This window comes from Balaenoptera acutorostrata, chromosome 4, assembly GCF_949987535.1.
Source record: "Balaenoptera acutorostrata chromosome 4, mBalAcu1.1, whole genome shotgun sequence".
Classification (NCBI taxonomy): domain Eukaryota; kingdom Metazoa; phylum Chordata; class Mammalia; order Artiodactyla; family Balaenopteridae; genus Balaenoptera; species Balaenoptera acutorostrata.
The window spans coordinates 108,760,613-108,782,756 of record NC_080067.1 but is presented as its reverse complement, the minus strand read 5'-3'; the positions used below and the strand labels follow the sequence as shown (position 1 = coordinate 108,782,756).

The window sequence follows — 22,144 nt, the reverse complement described above, 5'->3', positions numbered from 1 at the left end:
ACAAGAAGAGACTCAGTGTGTGTTGGGGAGCTGTACGCTGGTCATGTGTACTTTTTTTTTTTTTTTTTTTTGTAATTTAAATAAATTTTTTTGCCGGAGAAAAACATCTGAACCTCAGGTACAGTCCACAATGATCCAACAATAGTCATAACTCATTCTGGGGGTACTCTTACACAGTTTGCAAGAGAAAGTCCACATGGAGCATCAGCTGAACGTTTATCAGAATTCACAAAGCCATCTAACCTGAGTATTACACAATACATAATGACCATGATATAATAAGAAAAATACAATATCAAATACTCACTACTTTGTGAGCTACAGCTAAAATGTAAAGAATTTAGGCTCTTTTTTAAAAAATGAAAAAACCCATTTCTATTATAGCTTTATTTCAAGCATTTTCAGCTAGATACAGCTTTATATATTTTCACTCACAATGGACAGCAAAAGAATGCCTTCTTAAGTATCTGTAGATAAAGTATGTTACTCGTTTAAATGTTTGCACTATGAAGCATACTTTGCCAGGTATGAGTTCAGGTAAGAGTATGAAACTGTGCTGTGGCAAAATCCTGGCTGATGATCAAGACTTGGATAGTTTTCATATTTGTTTAAAAAAACTTACATCAGGGAAAAAAGAAGTGAGGACATAAAGAGAACCAACATTATTCTTTTTCAGTGAAGCAGTCTAATTCCAGAGAATGGGCTTTCCATTTTGAATTCAAAGTGTGTTGTCCCAAAGTTGAATTCTTTGCAGCTCAAGGAGCTGCCTACGGCTGAGGCAGCATGCAATGATGAAGCGAGTTGAGAGGAAAGCGTTAACTGGACTACAGAGATGGTCACTGATAAAACAAATTCCTAGAGGTCCTTGGGCCCACACAGAGGCGAAGAGCAGCCAGAACTATCAATACAGAAGAAAAATGCGCTCACTGAACTGCACACATAGAGCTTCTAGGAGGGTTAACAGTTCTTGGCATAGGTTCCTGGTTGTAGTTTACAATATCTTCCTTCACCACCCTCTGTGACTGTTCTATTTCTGCTTTGTTTAACTTAATTCCAAGGATTTCAGCAGCAACTTGCTGAAAACACAGGAAGACAGAGTCTCCTGTCTTTGCTGAGACAAAGTGGCTACTAAAACCATTTTCCTGGCAAAACCTTAAGTGTTTTTCAGGTTTTACCGTTTGCATATGCTCCAAATCAATTTTATTGTCCACCAAGGCAGCCATTGGCTGATTTTCTGATTCCTCCCTCACTTTCTTCACCACAGAATACCAATCTTCTAAATTCTCAAAGCTTTGATAATTTGTAATATCATATACCAAGAGGATTCCCTGTGCTCCATACATAAATTTATCCAACAGCCTGCCTCCCGTTGTCTGCCCTCCTACGTGCCAAACTTAAAGAGTAACATTCAAGGGGCTTCCCTGGGCTTCCCTGGTGGCGCAGTGGTTGAGAATCTGCCTGCCAACGCAGGGGACACGGGTTCGAGCCCTGGTCTGGGAAGATCCCACATGCCGCGGAGCGACTAAGCCCGTGAGCTACAACCACTGAGCCTGCGCGTCTGGAGCCTGTGCTCCGCAACAAGAGAGGCCGCGACAGTGAGAGGCCCGTGCACCGCGATGAAGAGTGGCCCCCGCTCGCCGCAACTAGAGAAAGCCCTCGCACAGAAACGAAGACCCAACACAGCCAAAAAATAAATATAAATAAATAAATAAATTTATAAAAAAAAAAAAAAAAAAAAGAGTAACATTCACGTAGCTAAGGAGGTCTGCCCTGAGGTGCCGCCCCCCAGCACGACGATTCTCAGTTGCTGGTCCGGGCTCTCCTCTTCAGAGTCCGACATGGTGTCCCAGGAACCAGGCCCGCAGGAACTAGGCGTGCCTTCCCTCCTTTCCCTTCCCACCCACCCCTACCCGAGGTAGGAGGAAGGGAATGGGGGGGTCTCTGGGGGCAGGGGAGAGGAGGAAGGGCAGCAGGGCGGGCAGCACCCCCTGCCCCGGTGGCTCAGCGGTCGCTGGAGGTATCCGGGGAGAATCGCTCGCCGAGTGTCATCTTGCCCACCTCCCTTCCCCCTGCGCCCATGTGTACTTTTTTTTGACCATTCTTAAAGCATGTCAGACAGAGTTTTGTAATTAGCTGAAAAGGCAAGCAATTCAGTTTCACTTTGCTGAACCCAATCTGTAGGATTGACAGCATGCCTTTAATAGATTCCTTCAGTAGATAATTAGCCCAGTTTAATGCAAGTACTGCATGAATTAACATTTGCACTTGAGTATGAACATTCAGGGCTACAGTGTTTTCTGCAGTGAGTTGTTTCCCTAGAATTTGTAGGCGTGCCTATTAGGTGCTTGTAATGTATCGATTAGTACGGAATGGCACCAATTAGAGGGTGTGGGAACATCCCTGGAGTCAGAGATGATATGCTTGTTGGTGATACTTAATGCTTTTTCCTGTAAACTCTAACCCAGACAACAGATAACCTGCTTCAGTTTCGATGTGAATTTTACTTTAAATTGCCAGGCAGAAAAGTACTAAGATTCCTGGCCTTTCCTGGAATTATGCCGTCTGTTCGCTTTTCCACTCTTTATGAGACTTTTCATTTGTAAGATTAACTCAAAAGATCATATGCTCTAGGTGTTATAAATAAATAATGGAACAAATAAAAGAATCATCAGGCCATTGAAACTTGCCTTTTGTAGTGATAAAAATTGCTTTGGCACAGCTTGCTAGTATATCAAATATTGATTCAAAATTTTATTTGCATTTATTGGGGAATTTCAAAGAACTTTATGCTATATTCAAAATCAGCTCTGAAAAAATAAAAATTTAAATGTATGTACCATTAGGATAAACCTTGTCAGGGAACTTGGAGGTGGAGGGAGGGAGGGATTGGGTAACTTAGAATAAATCAAGTTAATGTCTCTGTATGTGGATTTAAAAGAAAAATTAAATTTTAATTGTTTTCTGAAAACTGAAAGAGGTTGTATAATATGGTGGTTAAGAGCATGAACTCTGAATCCAGAATGCCTGGGTATGGAGCAAGCTTTACCACTCGTTTACTAGCTGTGTGACCTTGGGTCAGTTACCTAACCTCTCAGTTCAGTCTGTCAATAGTATGATAACAGTAGTACCCACTTTATAAGGTTGTGAGGATTAAGGGAGTTTCATATATGTGAAGCACTTAGAGCAGTGCCTAGTACTATGTAAGCCCTATGTGTTTGCTCTTTATATTTGCTCATTTATATATATATACACACACACACGTATGTATGTGTATATATATATTTATACAGTATAGATATTTTGAAATGATCTTTTCTAAAGTATATAAAACATTGAATGTAAACTTTAAATATTTCAAATAGTTCTTACTTATAAGAGGTGACAACTATTCACAGTGGAGTAAACCTTGGATCTCCTTCCCTTCTAGGATTAGCAAGTTCCTGAGCCTTGTCCTCTGCTCCTGTGCCCTGTGCAAGATTGAAAATGCATTTTTTTTGAAGTATAGTTGACTTACAATATTGCATTAGTTTCAGGTGTACAACATAGTGATTCTGAAGGTTAATGTTAGGTCTAGCTCACAGGTAGTATGTTCATGGTCTGGAAGGCAACCAGATGATTTGAAGTGTACCCTCTCCATGATTTTCAACGTTACAACCATTCATTTTCGTAATGCAGCAAAGGTGCACATATAGATTGTGTATGAGTACCAGCTTCCAATCTGTGTGTTGTCCTATCCAGGGTTTAGGGATTTGGATCAAGAATTGGCAAGAATGTTGAAAACTTTCTGTCTGCTGTAATTGAAAATGCCCCCAGGCCCGCATCTCAGTAAGAGAAGACCCATGCTGCTGTCAATAAAAGTGAGAGGGAAAGTAGAACCCCTCTGTGGAAAAATAAGTGGATTCCCTACACAGCAGAAATGAAGAGTTGTGTTACTGCTGAGGTAATTTAGGAATAGCCTGAAGGCCACCTATTCTTTCTTTATGGAATTTTCTTTATGGGTTTTCTAAGTGTTACATAAATAAAAGTTGCTCAAATTGAGTTGGTGAGAGACCTCAGTTCTCAGAGTTCTAATGAACACTGTCTGCCGGTGAGAGCACAGGTGTCCTTCTTCTTATATGTTCTTCTAATTAAAGAATTCTCACTTTTTGAAACACTGCTTTTGCAGACATGAGAGCTGGGTGAGGCTGTGTTCCCAATACATCTAAGAGAATTGAAGGGTGCTTTCTGACCAATACAAATTACATTAAACGGAGTTTATCTGTGGCTTTTTAAATTGGGATTCATCAGATATAGTATAATCATACCTTTTTTTTCTTTAATAGTGCACAATGAATGCCAGTGTCTTGTATCTGTAGTGAAGTCATTCATTTTAACCAGCATACTGCACATTGTTAAATCTAAAACTCCTGCTCCTCAGTAAAAATAGTGCCATGTTATTCAAGTATTTGTTTATTTGGGGAGATTTCTTTTAGGGGGTTGAAACAATTGATTTTATACAGGAAGTGCTTCAGTTGAGATGAGTGCTGTGATAATAATACAGGATGAGTGCCATGGGGTATTCCAGAGGTTTTCTGTGAGAAAGGCACAGAAGGTACCCTCTGTGTGTGGTGGGGAGGGACAGGAAGGGGGACACTTTTAACTTGGTCTCAGATTGAAAATAACCACCCTATATGCATCAGTGTCAGGATTCTGGAGGATGCCTTTTGTCAGAGCCTGGTTAAAACTGATTTCCCACAGCATAGATAAATAAGAATGAAGATTTGCTTTTCAAATATCTGTCAGATGAGATGAGAATGTCAGCATCACTTCTGCTCTTAAATTTTTCTCTTTAGTCTTATATGTGCAAACAGAAAGAGAAAACTTTCTGTCTCCCAAGTGTAAATCAGCTAGGATTTTTCTAGTTTCGTTCTCTTCTGACTTTAATTTTGCCATTTTGTAAATTGAATTTGTGAAATATAAAAACGATTAGCATTCTGTGAATTTCAAGAATTTCCTATAAGAATTAGGGCACTGCATATATTTTAAGAGCACGTTGTGATGTTGGAGGAAAAGTAGGAAATATATTATTAAAATAAAGAAAGATAGGGGATTCATAATCAGCTGATTTAAGATTTGGAATTTGTCAATGCTGCCTTATTGTGGGGGGAAAAAGACTGGGGAAAACTTGCAAAATTTTTATGTTGCTCTGCCTACTTCATTCAAATGCCAAGTTAAAGAGTAACCATTTTTATAGGAAACTTAACTATAGCTGTACACTTCAGCATGATACTGCATTGAGTATTATAAGGGGATAATTCTCTTTTAAAAATGATGACTTTATGATTAAATTCCAACATGAAAAAATCCGAAAGTGTGATCAACAAAGGGAATCTAGAAAGTTGGAACAAATGAAGCCATCCATTTATTTCTAACAAAAAGTATGTGCATTCTCCTCCTGCTGCTCCAGTTTCATTAACACTACGTGTGAAAACAGATATTATAACTGACAGCTAAGTCTATTACTTAAGATTTTGTCTTTCATACGGGCGTGTGGGATGCGAGTTATGTGTTAGAAATTGTCATTATTGTTCTTAAGTGCATATTCCCCGATGTACAGCATTGCTTTCTAAGCTCTCATTTTCCCTTTTATTTTTCTCTCCCATTTATTTCTCAAGGTACTCATTAGTAAGTTAAAGTTGTTTTTCTTTTTTTTTTTTTTTAATTTAAGGCAGAATGTGTACCTGAAAACATCTTTTCCCTAAGCCTATTTGAAAAGTTTTATGTATGAAACTTTGAGAAGTTTTACAAAGTATGAATGGCCCCTGAGTTGAAAATTATGTGAAAATGTTACAAAACAATATCCTCATTTCCTTCCTGATTGCTTCATGTGTTTCCCTGTAAAAGGTGTAAATTTTGAACCAGGTATTTCTTCCAGACCTGAGACTAGGAGTACCTTGCATTATAGGAAACCTAGCAAGGTCATGTGTCACTAACATGTGGAAATCTGGTGGAGAACCTCAAACCTGAATGAGAAAAAACATGATGTCAAACAAATCAGCCTGCACATTTCAGGGTCAGAACTTATTATCTAGGTAACCTTGGTCAAGATACTCAACTTTTATGAAACACGGCTTTTTCTGTGATGTGGAGATGTTATACTACCCCTATTTCCTAAGATTGTTATTGCAGATTGAATGAAATGCCTTTGGCTAAGCGCTTTGCATAGTGACTGATCCATTACAGGTACTCAGCAAATGGTAGTTAGTCCCTTCTTTCCTCCCAAGGGAAAGAATTTGAACAAGGTTGCTGCTGGTGTCAGTACTCTTGTGTTTTCTAGCTTCTATTTTTCTTAATTAAAATTAAAAAAATTTTTCTTTTGTTTTTATGGGGAAACCGGAGAACCATTTTAAGTGAATGGCAACTTGACTATACCGTGGGTAGGAATACATACTGGTTCAACGTTTGGAATGATACTCTGGCAATATGTAGTAAGAGACTTAAAATCTATATCTTCTTCAAACTCCTTAAACTAAGGAATTAATCAGAGAAGTAAATAAATGTTCATATAGCATTGTTTATAATATTGAGGAGTTGGAAGCAAACTAACTGTATATTATTAGGGAATTAGTTAAAAATATTTAATGCATGTCCATAATGAAATATTTTGTGGCCATTAAAAATAATGTTGCGACAGTCATAAAGTTATATGGAAAGATGATCATTATGTATTATTAAAAGAAAGAAATATATAACAAAACAATATTAGCCAAGTTAAAAGTATTTTCACAATTTAAATAAATATGTACATACTAATGTTCTCAACTGACATCTCTAGATGGTGGAATTTGTTTCTATTTTGTATCTGTTGGTATTGTCTGAATTTTAAAAAACAGCAGGTGTGGCTTGTGTTTACTTAATTGAAATGATGTTCATTATTTAAAAAATTCTTTCATGAATGTATAAAATTACTAAGGTAGCACATGCTATTTGGAAATTCAAACTATAAAATATATAAAGTAAGAAATGAGAGTTAATGCCACCTCCCCTATATATTTAATTTATAAGCAGTAAAAAACACTAAAAATTTTCCCATTAATAAAAATAATCAGATCCTTACTAATCTAAATTGCTATCATGAGAGCAAGCAGCAGAAATAGAGCACAGTATAGCAAGTTTCCTCCTTAAATGGTTTGGTGGACAAAGCCAAGATATTCTGAGGAACCGTGACTGTCATTGTTAACTTTTTCCTGTGATATTTACCATTGTAACCTCATTTGATGCTTTAAATGAATTCAGAATAAAAAACCTGTTGCATTGGCAAACAAGAGCCTTTGCTAATATGTAGAACACACATGCCCGCCCACTGTGTGAAATTGCACTGACAAGATTCTATTGGAAGCTTGCTGTGCCACAGTAAGCTGAAATGTATGCCAATCTACCTAGACCAGACTGAACTCAGTGGTGCTATATGGAAAGGGTCTGCAGGAGATTTGGCTAAACACAGCCAGGAAATCACACCTGGTTTAAACATCCATAATCACAATTAAGGTTGCTTTCTCTTAATTGACACAGAACCATCTGAAAGGTGTCTGTTATATAATCCTCCTGAAGAGCAAATTCTTCAAAGTACACATGGTAGGGAGCAATGTTTATTTTTGTTCTTAGATTACAAAAATGGATCTCAAGGGATTTTAATCATGAAGGAACAGAAAATTATGCTTTTTAGCAGCTTTGAGAAGTAAGGTAATAGACATTTCATCACTAGTTTCTTTGAGCAGGATGCAATCACTATCAGTAAATGGTATTTTACCACATTATCCTAATAATTAGGTTTCACTCTCTTTGAGCCACCTTCACTTGAGGAGCATGAAAAATCTGTAGTATTCATAGGAAGTTGCCTAACAGGAGAATGGGGTCTTAGGGGCCCTCCATATCTTAACAAGGGAGATGGCAAGGGAACTGCTGAAGTCACCGAGCTTGGGATTTGCCTTTCCACCTTGCACAAGCTCCTCCACCTCTCTATTTGGAAAAGCGGGTTGACTTGTACCAGAAGTGGGGTTCGAACCCAAGAGGATGTAATTCATTGGATCTTAAGTCCAACACCTTAACCACTCAGGCATTCTGGTACCTGCTGCTCCTCCACCTCTCTAAACCTTAGCTTTCACGTCTGTGAAATGTGGATACGTTGTTGCTATAATATTTATTGAGCTCCTACTATATATCAGGCACTCCACTAAGTGTAAGAAAAGAAAACAAATGCAACAACCATAGTCTTTATCCTCAAAGAATGTAACTGTGTCAAAAGGCAGCATTAGGCAGAGGTTATGGGGATCCTAAGTATATCTCCTTAGTTCATCACTCAGAGATGTGAATGGGAAGAACTCAAGTACTTAAAGCATCAGTGTTTTATTTATCCTCTTTCGATGGAAGCTGTAAAATAACCAACAGTATAAGACAGCATGCTATCAGTGCTCCATTGTTTTGAATATAAGGACTTCTCATAAATTTTGTGATGCACCCAGCATGGTTTGGAATTGTAATAGAAATCTCAAGAAATGGGTTGTTGGGAAAATTAACTGCCCATAATCTCATTAAGTACTTAGTAACTTGCTCTCTGCCATGTTCTCTATTTTCTCATTGCAAAAATCTATTATATAGGTTAAGGTCAAAGAATCTCAAACATAGGAACTAAAAATAAATCCACCTACTTATGTAGAAGACCTCCCTAATATATAACATTTTTTCATGATTAAAGTGTATAATATCTAGTTGAGCTAATATTTGTGAAGGATGTAAGGTCTGTCCCTAGTTTCTTTTTTCTTTTTCTTTTTTTTTTGGCATGTAAGTGTCCAGTTGTTTCAACACTATATGTTGAAAATACTATCTTTGTTCTATTGTACTTCCTCTGCTCCTTTATCAAAGATCAGTTGACTGTATTTATTTTCATCTATTTCTGGGCTCTCTGTTCTCTTCCACTGATCTATTTGTTTATGCTTTCAGCTATACCACACTGTCTTGATTACTGTAGCTTTATAGTAAGTCTTGATGTCCAGTAGTGTAAATCCTCCAACTTTGTTCCTCTTTTTTCAATAATGAGTTGGCTATTCTGGGTCTTTTGCTACTCCATATAAACTTTAGAATTGTTTTGTTGATATTCATAAAATAGCTTGTTGAGATTTTGATTTGGAGTGTGTTGAATCTATAGATCAAGCTGGGAAGAACTGACATCTTGACAATATTGAGTCTTCCTGTCAATAAACATGGGATATCTCTCCATTTATTTAGTTCTCCATTGATAGCTTTCATCAGAGTTTTGTAGTTTTCCTCAAAGATTTTGTACACATTTTTTATAAGATTCATACCTACCTAAGTATTTCTTTTTTGTGGGAGAGGGTGCTAATGTAAATGATAATGTGTTTTTGATTTCAAATTCCACTTGTTCATTGCTAGTATATAGGAAAGGGATTGACTTTTGCACATTAACCTTGTATCCTGAAAACTTGTGATAATTGCTTATTCTGGAAATTTTTTGTTCAGTTCTCTCAGGTTTTCTACGTAGACCATCATGTCATCTGTGAATAAGGACAGTTTTATTTCTTCATTCTCAATATGTATACCTTTTATTTCCTTTTACTGCCTTATCACATTAACTAGGATTTCCAGTATGATGGTAAAGGCAGTGGTGAGAAGGGACATTCTTGCCTTGTTCCTGATCTTAGCTGGAAAACTTTGAGTTTCTCATCGTTAAGTGTGATGTTAGTTGCAGGTTTTTTTGTAGATGTTTTTTGTCAAGTCAAGGAAGTTCCCCTCTATTCCTAGTTTGCTGAGACTTTTTTAAAAAATCATGAATGGGTGTTAGATTTTGTTAAATGCTTTTTCTGCATCTATTGATATAATTGTGTGATTTCTCTTCTTTAGCCTGTTGATGTGATGATATACATTAATAGACTTTCAAATGTTGAACCAACCTTGCATACCTCAGATAAATCCCGCTTGGGTATAATGTATAATTCTTTTTATGCATTGTTGCACTTGATTTGTTAATATTTTGTTGAGGACTTTACACCTGTGTTCATGAGAGATATTGATTTATAGTTTCTTTTCCTGTAAAGTCTTTGTCTAGTTTTGCTATTAGGATAATGCTTGCCTCGTAGAATGAGTTAAGAAGTATTCCCTCTGCTTTTATCTTCTGAACAAGATTGTAGACAAATTACACCAATTCCTTCCTTAAATATTTCATAGAATTCACCAGTGAACCCATATAGTCTGGATGCGTTCTGATTTAAAGGTTATTATTTATCAACTCAAATTTCTTTAATAGTAATAGGCCTATTCTGATTGTCTACTTCTACTTCTGAGCTTTGGCAGATTGCATCTTTCAAGATATTGGCTGATTTTTAACGATATTGCATTTAATTTAAAGCTCAGTTGGAGCATAATTGACATAATTATAAGAGTGAGTGTCTTTATCCATCAATATGGTGTATCTTTCCGTTTATTTAGGTCTTTTAAAAAGCCTATAGCAATATATTATAATATTTTTATGGTGATCCTTTCTACTTTTGTTACATTTAGTCCTAGAGACTTTATTGTTTTTCATGAGATTAACATTTTTAAACATCTATTTTGTTATTACTGAATTATGAAATGCTGTTGATTCTATATGTTATGCCGACATCCAGAAAATTGATAGAACTTATTATTTCTAAGGGTATACCTGTTTATGCTATTTCCTTTTTGTATGCTGACAGTTATGTTGTATCCAAGAAAAAAAAATGGTCTCTCTCTTTTAGTTATTATTTTCTTTATTTACTTTTATTACACTGATTAAGATTTTTAGACAGTTAACAAGTTGCATTGTACCTGGCTTTAATGTATCAAAAGTTTTGTAATTATTATGTTTGTTACAGGGTTTTGTTGTTGTTGTTGTTAGATAAATGCCTTTTTTTAAAGTATGCTAAGGTTTTTTTAAAAAAAAATCATGAATAACTTTTAAAAATCATGAATTAAATTCAATTTTATTTAATGTTTTTGGTGTAGTTTTCTGATTTAATTATTAGTAATAAGGAAAAAGCAAATATTCCATGTGAAGAATGTTTTAAAAACCCATGAAAAGAGTGTAACTGTTAGAGAGAGAACAATGATTATAGCAAAGAACAGACATAATCAAGAATGCTCATGTTGAAGAAAGTTCAGGTAGATTAGTGTTTTCTAAAATGTAGCAGGAATGGTGATTGAAGCCTTCAGATGACTCCAGCTCCTGTAACTGTTTGATCTTAGCCACATGAAAGACTGAGTGTGAGAACCACCTAGTCTAGTCCAATATCCCCAGAAGCCTGAGACATAATAATAGTATTATTGTATCAATGTTTATTTTTTGAGGTCATTAATTGTACCATGGTTACATAAGATATCAGCATTAGGAGATGTTCAGTGAATGGTATATAAAAGCTCTCTTTGCTATTTTTGCAACTTTTTGTAAGTTAAAGGTAACTTCAAATTAAGTCCCCAGAACCATGACGCATAATAATAAATATTGTTGCTTTATGCCACTAAGATTGGAATGGTTTATCCACAGCAAAATGTATAACACAAAAGTAAAGTATTGTCAACTGAAGCTCATGGAGATAGGGATGAAGATGGATTTATTATAAATTAGCTTTTAATTTGAAATCATCTTACACTTACTGAAATTTGCAAAAATAGTGCAGAGAGCTCTTATATGCCATTAACCCAAGTTCTCGTAATGTTAACACCTTGTATAATCACAATAAAATTAATGACATCAAGTAATGAACATTTATACGGTGATGTTATTAATTAATCTAGAAACTTTGAATTTTGCCAGTTGTACCACTAATGCTGCTTTTCTAGTTCAAGGTTCAATGCAGAATCCCATTTTACCTTTAGTTGTTATATTTTGTTAGCCTTCTCAATTCTATTATAATGCCTCTTTGTTTGTCTTTCATGACCTTGACATTTTGGAGAGCATGGACCAGCTATTTTGTAGAATGTCACTCAGTTTGGGTTTAGCTGATATTTCCTCACATTTAAATTTAATTTATTCATTTTTTAGCAATAATATCATAGAAGTAATGTTGTAACCTTCTCAGTGTATCATATCAGGAGGTACAGCACTGACATGTCTTAACTCATGATGTCTTATTATGCAGTTTTAACTTTTATCACTTGGTTAAGGTGATGTCTGCCAGGTTTCTCCACTATAAGGTTATATTTTCATTTGTAATTAATAAGTATCTTGTGAGGAGATATTTTGAAACTATGCAAATGTCTTGTTTCTTATCATATTTTTATCTACTAATTTTAGCATCCATCTGTGACTCTTGCCTGATATAATTATTACTGTGGTGTTTGCCTAATGGTGATTTTCTATTTTCATAATTACTTCCACATTTATTAATTAGAATTTGACTGTAACAAAAGCTGTCCCATCTCACTCATTTATTTATTCACTTATTTATTTATATCACTATGGACTATGGATTATAATCCAATATATCATTTATTTCATTGTTCAGGTTGACATAGATTTGGCCATTGAAATTCTCTAAATTGTTCTTCAGTTTGCTCCCATTTTCTTCCAGCATTTTCTTTCTTTATGCCACCACAGTATAATCCAGGATTATCTGGTATTTTCCCTGCCTCAACCCTGGATTCCACCATTCCTCCGGGAACCCTGGTTCCTTTTTTTTTTTTTTTTTTTAATTTTATAGCTACTTTTTTTAAATTTTAATTTTAATTAATTAATTTATTTATTTATTTTATTTTTGGCTGTGCTGGGTCTTCGGTTCGTGCGAGGGCTTTCTCTAGCTGCGGCAAGTGGGGGCCACTCTTCATCGCGGCGCGGGGACCGCTCTTCATCGCGGTGCGCGGGCCTTTCACTATCGCGGCCCCTCCCGCTGCGGGGCACAGGCTCCAGACGCGCAGGCTCAGTACTCGTGGCTCACGGGCTTAGTTGCTCCGCGGCATGTGGGATCTTCCCAGACCAGGGCTCGAACCCGTGTCCCCTGCATTGGCAGGCAGATTCTCAACCACTGCGCCACCAGGGAAGCCCAACCCTGGTTCCTTTTAATGGAGGACAGTATTTAGAAACTAAGATCTGGGAACTAGGTGTTCTCATTACTACTAGAACAGTATTGCTACTAGGGTCTCTAAGTGGCCAGAGATGTGAAATATACATATTTAAACTATGGTCTTCATATAGACATTTCTGTATTTGTTTCTATATCTACCTGTCTATGTTAAAACTGATACGTATATCTCTGATTCCAATCCACCACCACAGATTTCATCCTAGACTTCTTTCTTTCTTTATTTGTAAACTCATTTTTCTAACAATGATAAAATTCACTCTCATTTCCACAATATCCTTACGTATGAAAATTGATTTTTGTTGGCACTCTCTTCTTTTGCCTCCCTATTCCCTACTTATAACTTGACTACTTTCCTTGCATTTCTGATCTCATAAAGGTAATTTTGTCAATAGAGACAAATGGAGACTATCAGTTCTGTAGAGCTATGCAGTTAAACAGTGCATAAGGATCAGGGCTGATAAGCAAACATAGACATTTAATTAATGTTTTTAGCTAACTCCATTTTACTAGGCTAATTTCATACTGGTTTAAGAAAATCAATCATTTGATGGATTTTGTTGAGTGCAATGCTAACATGCTTCATCAGGATTTACAATAAAAATAGCAAATTGAGACTGAATATATTCAGTAATATATGTCAGACATGTCCTAGAAACTGAAAACACACAAAATTAATATTATACATTATTTTAATTTTGTAAGGGACGTTGGAACACTATTTCTGTGAATGATGCCATACAAAACCAGTTTGTACTGTTCTGGTTATATAGTGACAAGAATAAATAAATATCAATTAGACATGTTTTTCTTTTAAGCTTAAAAAGTTAGGTATAAAATTTGAATAATGTATGTACCTATTTTAACTAATAGTCTTATTTTTTTCTGCTACTTAGTTTAGAAATGATAATTTTAACTTTAGAGCATGTCTTGATTTGCAAATTTGTTATCCAGTCTCTTTTCTTTATAAATAGATTTCTAAATATCCATAACTTTAGAAGTAAGTACTTCTGTTATGTTCATGACAGTCCTCATCAGTGAGTTGGATATCTTGCATGATTTTTTTTTTTAAATATAGAAACAATAGTTGCCATGGCAAGTGTGAGTTTTAGACTCAATATTCCTGTGAAGATCATCTTAGGAACTGTCTTCAAATACATAAAGGGTGAATGCTGGACAAATTGTACTGGCTTTTTGCAGATGGTTAAAGTATGCACAAGAGAGCCTGAGACTTAGAGTAAGGAATTTAAATTTAATTCTTAGGAGCAATTTTCTAATAGTGAGGGATGTTAAACCTCAGATATGCTCTTGAAGGTGAGGATTTAGAATTTTTTCTCTCAAGGTCTTTATAAACTAATAAATTTGTAATTCCAGGATAATTTAGGTGTGATCTCACCTTAATATAGAGACATAGACTTAACAAGTCTCCCAAAGGCCCCATCGTAGCCTTAAGATTCTAAGAATGCCATCTGCACTGAGAGTTTACATCGGAATGGGACCAAGGAGCCCATCTGATTCTACCTGTCCACAGAGAAGTGACACCTACAGAAATGATGTGAGAGAGCTCCCGTGTACACACCCACACGTCAGTAGGTTTGGGACCAGAACTCCCTCTGGTATGCTGGAATAACAATAGCAGTAAGATCTTTTGTGTAGTATGCTACATAATTCTTAGGATTATTTTTTGAGAGGTGTATATTTCATTAACCATTATAACAACTATGTGAAGCACAGAATATACTATCTCTACTATGCCTTCAGGGAAACAGGAGCAGAGATTTTAGAGTCCTTGTCTAAGGTCAAGAAGCAGAGTTGGGATATGAATGTTTATTTTTTGACAAAAGCCATTGCTCTTTCCAGTTTCCTGATGCCTTTCGTTTGAAAATATTTGGAATGAAATGTGAATACCAGACATCAATGAAGAGTCCATGTGTTTGGACTCAAAGATATAGCTGGGGTGGGGGGGGGGGAAGAGGCATGACATTTCAGTGGCTGAATTTAGACCAGCACTTTTCAAAGTGTCTTCTGAAGAACACTATTCTATGAGATGATGGTAGGTATTTACAGTGTATTAGTTAGGGGTTTGATTTAGCTTTGAGTAATAGAAAAAAAACCCTAAAATCTCTGTGCTGTATATGAAATTGAAGATTATTTCTCTCTCACTTAACAGAGTCTGGAGGTAAGGCAGAGTGCGGCCACTGTGGTGGTTCCACAGTGGTCAAGAAGCCAGATTCCTGCTGTCTTGCAACTTTCTTGTCTTGACTGAGTCTCCTGCTGTTTCAACTGCTAAGGCTGTAGCCATCAGTCTACATTCTGGCCTGCTGAAAGGAGGAAGAGGTGTGGCGCAAAGAAAGGAGTGCTTCTTGCCTTTAAGGCTATTTCTAGGTTGTCACACATAACATTTCCACTTACATCTCATTGATCAGAACTTAGTTATAAGGCCAGGGCCCACAGCAAGGGGAGCTAGGAAATAAACCTATTGGCTAAGCAGCAGTGTGCCCAGATAAAACTGGAATTCCTATCAAGGAAGAAGGGATGAGTGGATATGGGAATGGACCCTGTCAATGACTGCTACATACACCTATAAAATAGGCTGTGTTTAAAAAAAGAATTCTGTGGTCAAATAACCCTCAGAAATGCTAGGTTAAATAAGTTAAGCAGATCTCTTTAACACCAAGCTTCTCAAAGATGCTAATGCATATTGTGACAGTTTTAGAATGGGATATACCATGTACAGTTTCCACTATTTTCTGACCTTAGAACTCTTGACTCATGGAGCACCTGTTGGGATGAATGGTCCACAAATATATATTCCTCAAATATACTTTGATGAAATGTTGCTGTAAACTGTAGGATCCAGGATAGGTAATTCTTATCTGTTCCCTGCTGCCAAGTACTGATGGCACAAAGTATTGTGCCTCCTCTGATTTACTTAACCTGATTTTATTCTATGTGTAAGTCAGGGATGGTGAAGCATACATAATGAGCATGACTGTGGAACAATTTGCAAATATAAAGGATTATGGACATGGCAAGTAATTGGACATTAAAGAGGAAATTCTTAAATTTCTGCCTAAAATATGTCAAGCAATTTTCCTGTAGATAATTCAGTGTTCTCTAATACCTCAATTAAGGGAGGGGGTGCTTTCAAATAGCACAACAATAATATCTACAGTGAACCTTGGGTGCAGCTGGGCAACCCACCCTGGACAGTGGACGCTTCCATGGTCCTGACCAGGCACATCCAGTATGTCTTTAAATTTACCCTGACAATCGCGCTCTCTTTGTCTAGTCCATTTATTCTCTCAATCTTTTACATGACTGTTTTACAACATCTTCTCTCACCTCTAAGTTCCAACTCCTCCTTCCTCATCTTCTCTCACCTCTATGTTCCAACTCCTCCTTCCTCATCTTCTCTTTCTGCATATGGATCTGTTTCCTACCTCATTGCACACTCAGGAGCACTCAGAGGGAACTTCCACACACTTCCTGTCATCTACCTGCCTAGCCGCCTTTGTATCTGCATACTTTATTTTCTCACCTCTTACACGGAAGAACTACACACATCTCATTCTAACGTCAATCCCTCCCCTTGGGCACTAGATTTCATCCCTCTTGCCCACTCAAGGGCATTACCTCTGCGATTATTACCAGTGTCTCCTACATTGCTAATTCTTTTCTCTTTCATGCAAACCTGCTTTTCCCCACATCTTAAAAAAAGGGAAGGAGAAAAAGAAATATTTGCTCTTGAGACTTCCCTGGTCGTCCAGTGGTTAAGACTGTGCGCTCCCAACGCAGGGGGCCCGGTTTTGATCCCTGGCTGGGGAACTAGATCCTGCATGCCGCAACTAAGAGACAGCGTGCTGCAACTAAAAGAGCCTGCGTGCCGCAGCTAAGACCCAACATAGCCACATAAATCAACAAATAAATATTTTTAAAAAGAAGAAATATTTGCTCTTGACTCCATTTTTCTGCTCCAGTTTGTAATAGGCTCCTTGCTGCCTCCAAGTTTTCTCATCTCTTCACATTTAACCTCTCCAGTCAGACTTTCCCCCCATGACCACTACTCTGAAACTGCTCTTGTCTAGGTCCCCCATGATTGTCATGTTGCTAAAACCAATGGCCGATTCAATTCTCAGGACTTATTCTTTTTACTCAGATAGCAGCGTTTGGTGCAGTAGATTGCTCCCTTCCTCATATACTTTTTTCATTTGGCTTTCAGCACATTGCTCTCTTCTGGTTTTCCTCCTTACCTCACTGGGCATTTTGCTCATTGAAAAATATAATACATTAGTCATTCAACATACCAGAATGGGATCTCAAACTAAAGTCTTTTGGGAGTTTCAAAAAGACTTCAAAACCCAAAAGGGAGTAACACAGAACAGGTTACTTGGACTCTCTGAGTTAGTTTCTTCAGGTAACATGTAGAAGGGTTTGAACTGCACGGTCTTGAAGTTATCTTGCACTGCCCTGATTCTTGGAAAGTATTATAGGGTCTAAAGTATCCCAGATAAAGAGACAAAATACCCAATGTTGTAGTGTACAATCCATTCTAACCATATTGGGGCTTTAAGTTAATCTCATAGCTTTTCTGAGCCCTGGTCATCGCATCTGTTCCATGGGAAATAATAACATCTTTTCTTTCTAAAAAATGGTTATAAGTATCAAAACAAATGAAATTCTATGTATGAATTTACTTCAAGAACGCTGCAGTGCTATGTGACAAGGAAGGGGATGGTTACTTCCAGTCTTAGAATCAAAGAGGCAAATTCAAAACACAGTGGAATATTTCATTGTACAAATTTTATGATGTGAAGTTCATTCCCTCTACCAGTCTTCTGCATCACAGAAAATGGCAAGTTCATCCTTCCAGCTGCTCAGGCCAATCCAACATAGGGATGATGTACTTTTTTCCTGTTGCTCTTACAGCCAACTCAGTCAGAAAATACTTTCATTTCTTCCTTCAAAATCTGTCTGCAATCCAACTACTTCTCACCGCTTTCACCGAAACTTGCCCCCACCTTTCTGATACGTGCCACAATCATCTTTCACCAGGATTGTTGCAGTAGCTTCCTGGTCTCTCGCTTTTGTCCTTACCCCAGGTAGTCTATTCTCTACACATCAGCCAGACTGATCCTGTTAAGGCACATTGGAGATTATGTTACTTCTCTGCTCAAAACCCCCCATAGGCTTTCAATTTCACTCAAAGCAAAAGTGGAAATCCTCACAATGGCCTACAAGGGCACACATCACTCTTCCTTACCTCTTTGAACTCATCTCCTACTGTCCACCTCTTCATAAGGCTGCAGACACACTAACCTTTACACAATCTGTTTCTTCTGCCAGAAACACCCTTTACTCAAATTTCTACAGGATTAATTCCCTCCTCTCCATTTTTTTCCCTCAAATGTCATTTTCTCAATAAGATCTACTCTACTCTCCCTATTTAAAAATGCAAACCGTTCTACTACTGTGACTCTTCTAATCCCCTTCCCTGGTTTATATTTTTCTGTATCATTGTGACCCTCTAACATACTACACCATGTACTTATTTATTATATTTGTAGTTTATTGTCCCTATCCCTTTACCAGTTCAGTGATGCGGGGATTTTTGTCCATTTTTCCCCCCTCACTAATGGATTCCAATCACCCAAGATCATACCTGGCATTATGTGTTCAGTATTTCTTAAATGTTAAAGAATTGAGTTATGAAGCCAATACTACTAAGTGGGTATTATATTTATCTGCAGCTACATAAACAGAGGTGTGGAAAGGCCAAATAACTTCTCTAACACCACTCAGTGAGGAAACTGCATGGCCTGGATTCAGGCGGCAATCTTTGCATTGTACCACTCCAGTCTCCTCATTTAGTATGTTTTCTGATTGCTGTGTCCAAAGCCACAGGATGAGAATGTTTCAAAAGCAGGGGATTGTCAGTGGGCTCAAAAGCTTTCAGAAATGTCATAAAGAAGGAAGAGTGAGGGGGAAAAAAAGGCTATAGTTCTTTGTAACTGGGTGATAATGACCTTTGCAAAAGCTATTTCAGTAGCAGTGGAGCCAAAGCCAGAGAGCAATGGATGAAGGAGTAAATGGACTGTAGTAACACATCTCTTTTTTAGGATGAGCAAGACTTGAGCATATTTATAGGAGAGGGAAAAGAGATAAAGACAGGTAAAATTATAGGCATGAATACAGAGTTAAATAGAAGGAATTGCTTTCTAGGAAGAGCCAACTCAGTGGGTAAAATGATGCATCAACATCCATGGAATTTCCTGGCTGTGTTGTTTTGGCTGTATTGTGAGGCATGGGGCCTGTGGGAAAGCAGGTGTTAAATAATCCCTCAGCTTCACTTCTCCTTGTCCCTTGAAAGAAACTCTTCCCATTTTTCTCAGCTAGTTACCACTTTCTTCAATTCTCCTACCTCAGTTCCAGATACCACTGTCCTCTCCCTCTTAAGCAGATGAACTAAACACATTGATTATTATTATTATTTTTTTGACTTTTACATGCATCTTTTTTTTTTAAACATCTTTATTGAAGTATAATTGCCTTACAATGGTGTGTTAGCTTCTGCTTTATAACAAAGTGAATCAGTTATACATATACAATATGTTCCCATTTCTCTTCCCTCTTGCATCTCCCTCCCTCCCACCCTCCCCATCCCACCCCTCTAGGTGGTCACAAAGCACCGAGCTGATCTCCCTGTGCTATGCGGCTGCTTCCCACTAGCTATCTATTTTACATTTGGTAGTGTATATATGTCCATGACACTCTCTTACCCTGTCACATCTCACCCCACCCCCTCCCCATATCCTCAAGTCCATTCTCTAGTAGGTCTGTGTCTTTATTCCCGTCTCGCCACTAGGTTCTTCATGGCCTTTTGATTATTATTTTAGAGAGAAAAGACAGACTAGCAGGTATGAGCCCTCTCAGCTCATCTCCTGACTTCCGATCTCACTTGCATCATCACTGATTCTACCTTCTTCCCTCTTCTCTCAGTAGAAGGCATCTCTGTTTTTCCCCAAGTTTCAGATGTAAGCCTAGAATCATTATATATCCTTAAAGACCATCTTCATCAATTTTTCTTTTATTCTAAAACTCTACTCACCAAGTTCTTTATAAACAAGATCTCCTATATATAGAATATTCTCTCTAGACATCCACTTTCCTGAATTTCCAACCACAATGTAAAATAATTTACTATACACGAAAAGGATATGTTTAACTTCTGCTGCACTGAGCATTGTTTTTGACATTGGGAAATCCTAAGATGAATAACTTCAGGCAAATAGACTGAGGAAGACAGACGCATAAACAGATTATAATAATAATATAAACCATGTACTAAGTGTAACAATGCAGATTTTTCACGGTAAAATGGACATCTCTTCCCATGGGATGCTCTTCCTATAATTCGTTTTGGAGTAACATAGATTGTTTTTATTCTTCTAAGCTCTTTGAGTTTGGTTTCTGTGGCTTGGAGAAAAGGAATACTGATTAATAGACTCAAGTTATCTGACTGGTGACAGGGAAGGCTTCCAGGAAAGCTTTGTGGAAAAAGTAATGTGTGACGTGAGTAAGAATTAAAAGAGTAAGAATCAGGCTCTAATCAGAGGAAGTGAGGGGCCAAAGGTGAGTGTGAGGAGGCAGTCAGGGCAGGGAATGGCACCGGCAGGGCTTCTGAATGTAGACACAGCTTAGTGCCTATATAGGAAAATGTCAGTTTGTGTTTCTGGAGAGGGAGGTGCATGGCAGGGAGCAGCAGGTGAAAGACTGGAGAAATGTCCAGGGATCAGAAAATGGATGATCTCAGTAAGCCATGTGAACAACTTTGAACATTGTCTTTAGGCAGTGGGGATCTGAGCAGGAGAGTCACATGACCAAGTTTGTAGCTGTGGAGGACAGGAGGAAGACAAGGCTTGAAACATAGCATCATCAATCTCTAGCCCATTTTCTGATTGTCTGCTCCGTTAAACTTCCTTTTGCTTTAATTTCTTTCTTTTTAAATTAGCTAGCATTTGTGGCTTGCAGCTGCTTGAAGGTGGTGACCTTTCTTCTCCCTCCCCCTCAACATTTCATATCAATATTTTAAGTCATATTCATGGAAGTTTTTATTTGTAATTGGAAGAGGAGAAAAAAAACTTGGGATGAGAGCAAAGACTGAAAAGAAGAAAAATGAAACAGGGTAGAGGGCATTTATCCCCCTCCAGTTCCCTTGGACTGAATTTGAGCCCCATTTTGAGAATGAAAGACATAACCAGAGTGCTGGACCTAGGTAGAAGACATTTTGTTCAAGATGGTTGGGACCTGTAGTGGCTTAATCAAAAAGTTTTCTAAAATAAGAATAAAAATCTTAAAAAAGTATAAACACTTTGCTTTCTATTTTAACCTAAATAAATATACTGTACACAAAAATGATTTGTCAGTCTTTTGATTTAGGACCAGTATCTAATTATTTGCACTGATTAGAATTTCTTTTTGTCTTTTTTCCCTTTAAATCACAGCCTCAATTTGTCACATTTAAGTTTCTTTAAAGTGAAGTAAAAGTTAAATTAATTGTGAAGCAACCTGAGAATAGAATTCTTCTAGATTATCTCCAGTCTTTTACAGTTGCTTCCATAGGTCTCGTTTGATAGCAATATTTGGAGCAACTTCCCTTTGGAGGGAAGTGGGTATGGCTATGAAAGGGCAACATGGGGGATCTTGGTGGTGACAGAAATGTTCTGTGTTGTGACTGCTTTAATGTCCATATACTGATTGTGATATTGCACTATAGTTTTTCAAGATGTTACCATTAGGGGAGATTGCTAAAGGGTACACAGGATCTCTCTGTATTATTTCTTACAACTGCATGTGAGGCTAAAATTATCTTAAAATAAAAATTTAATTAAAAAATATTGAGCACCTGTTATGTGCCAGGCACTATTATAGATACAGAAGATACTACAGTAAATGAAACATAAAAATCTCTTCAATGATAGAGCATACATTCTAATGGAGGAGAAATTCTAGTGGGTGAGCCCACTTTTGCCCAATGTTCAGACTTGGCATGG

At 37.3% G+C, this 22,144-nt stretch overlaps 1 pseudogene; it reads right to left on the bottom strand.

Moving 5' to 3' along the window:
• Positions 1-923: 923 nt before the first annotated feature.
• LOC102997534 (ras-related protein Rab-28-like) overlaps positions 924-22,144 on the bottom strand; it is a 58,660-nt pseudogene continuing 37,439 nt past the window's right edge.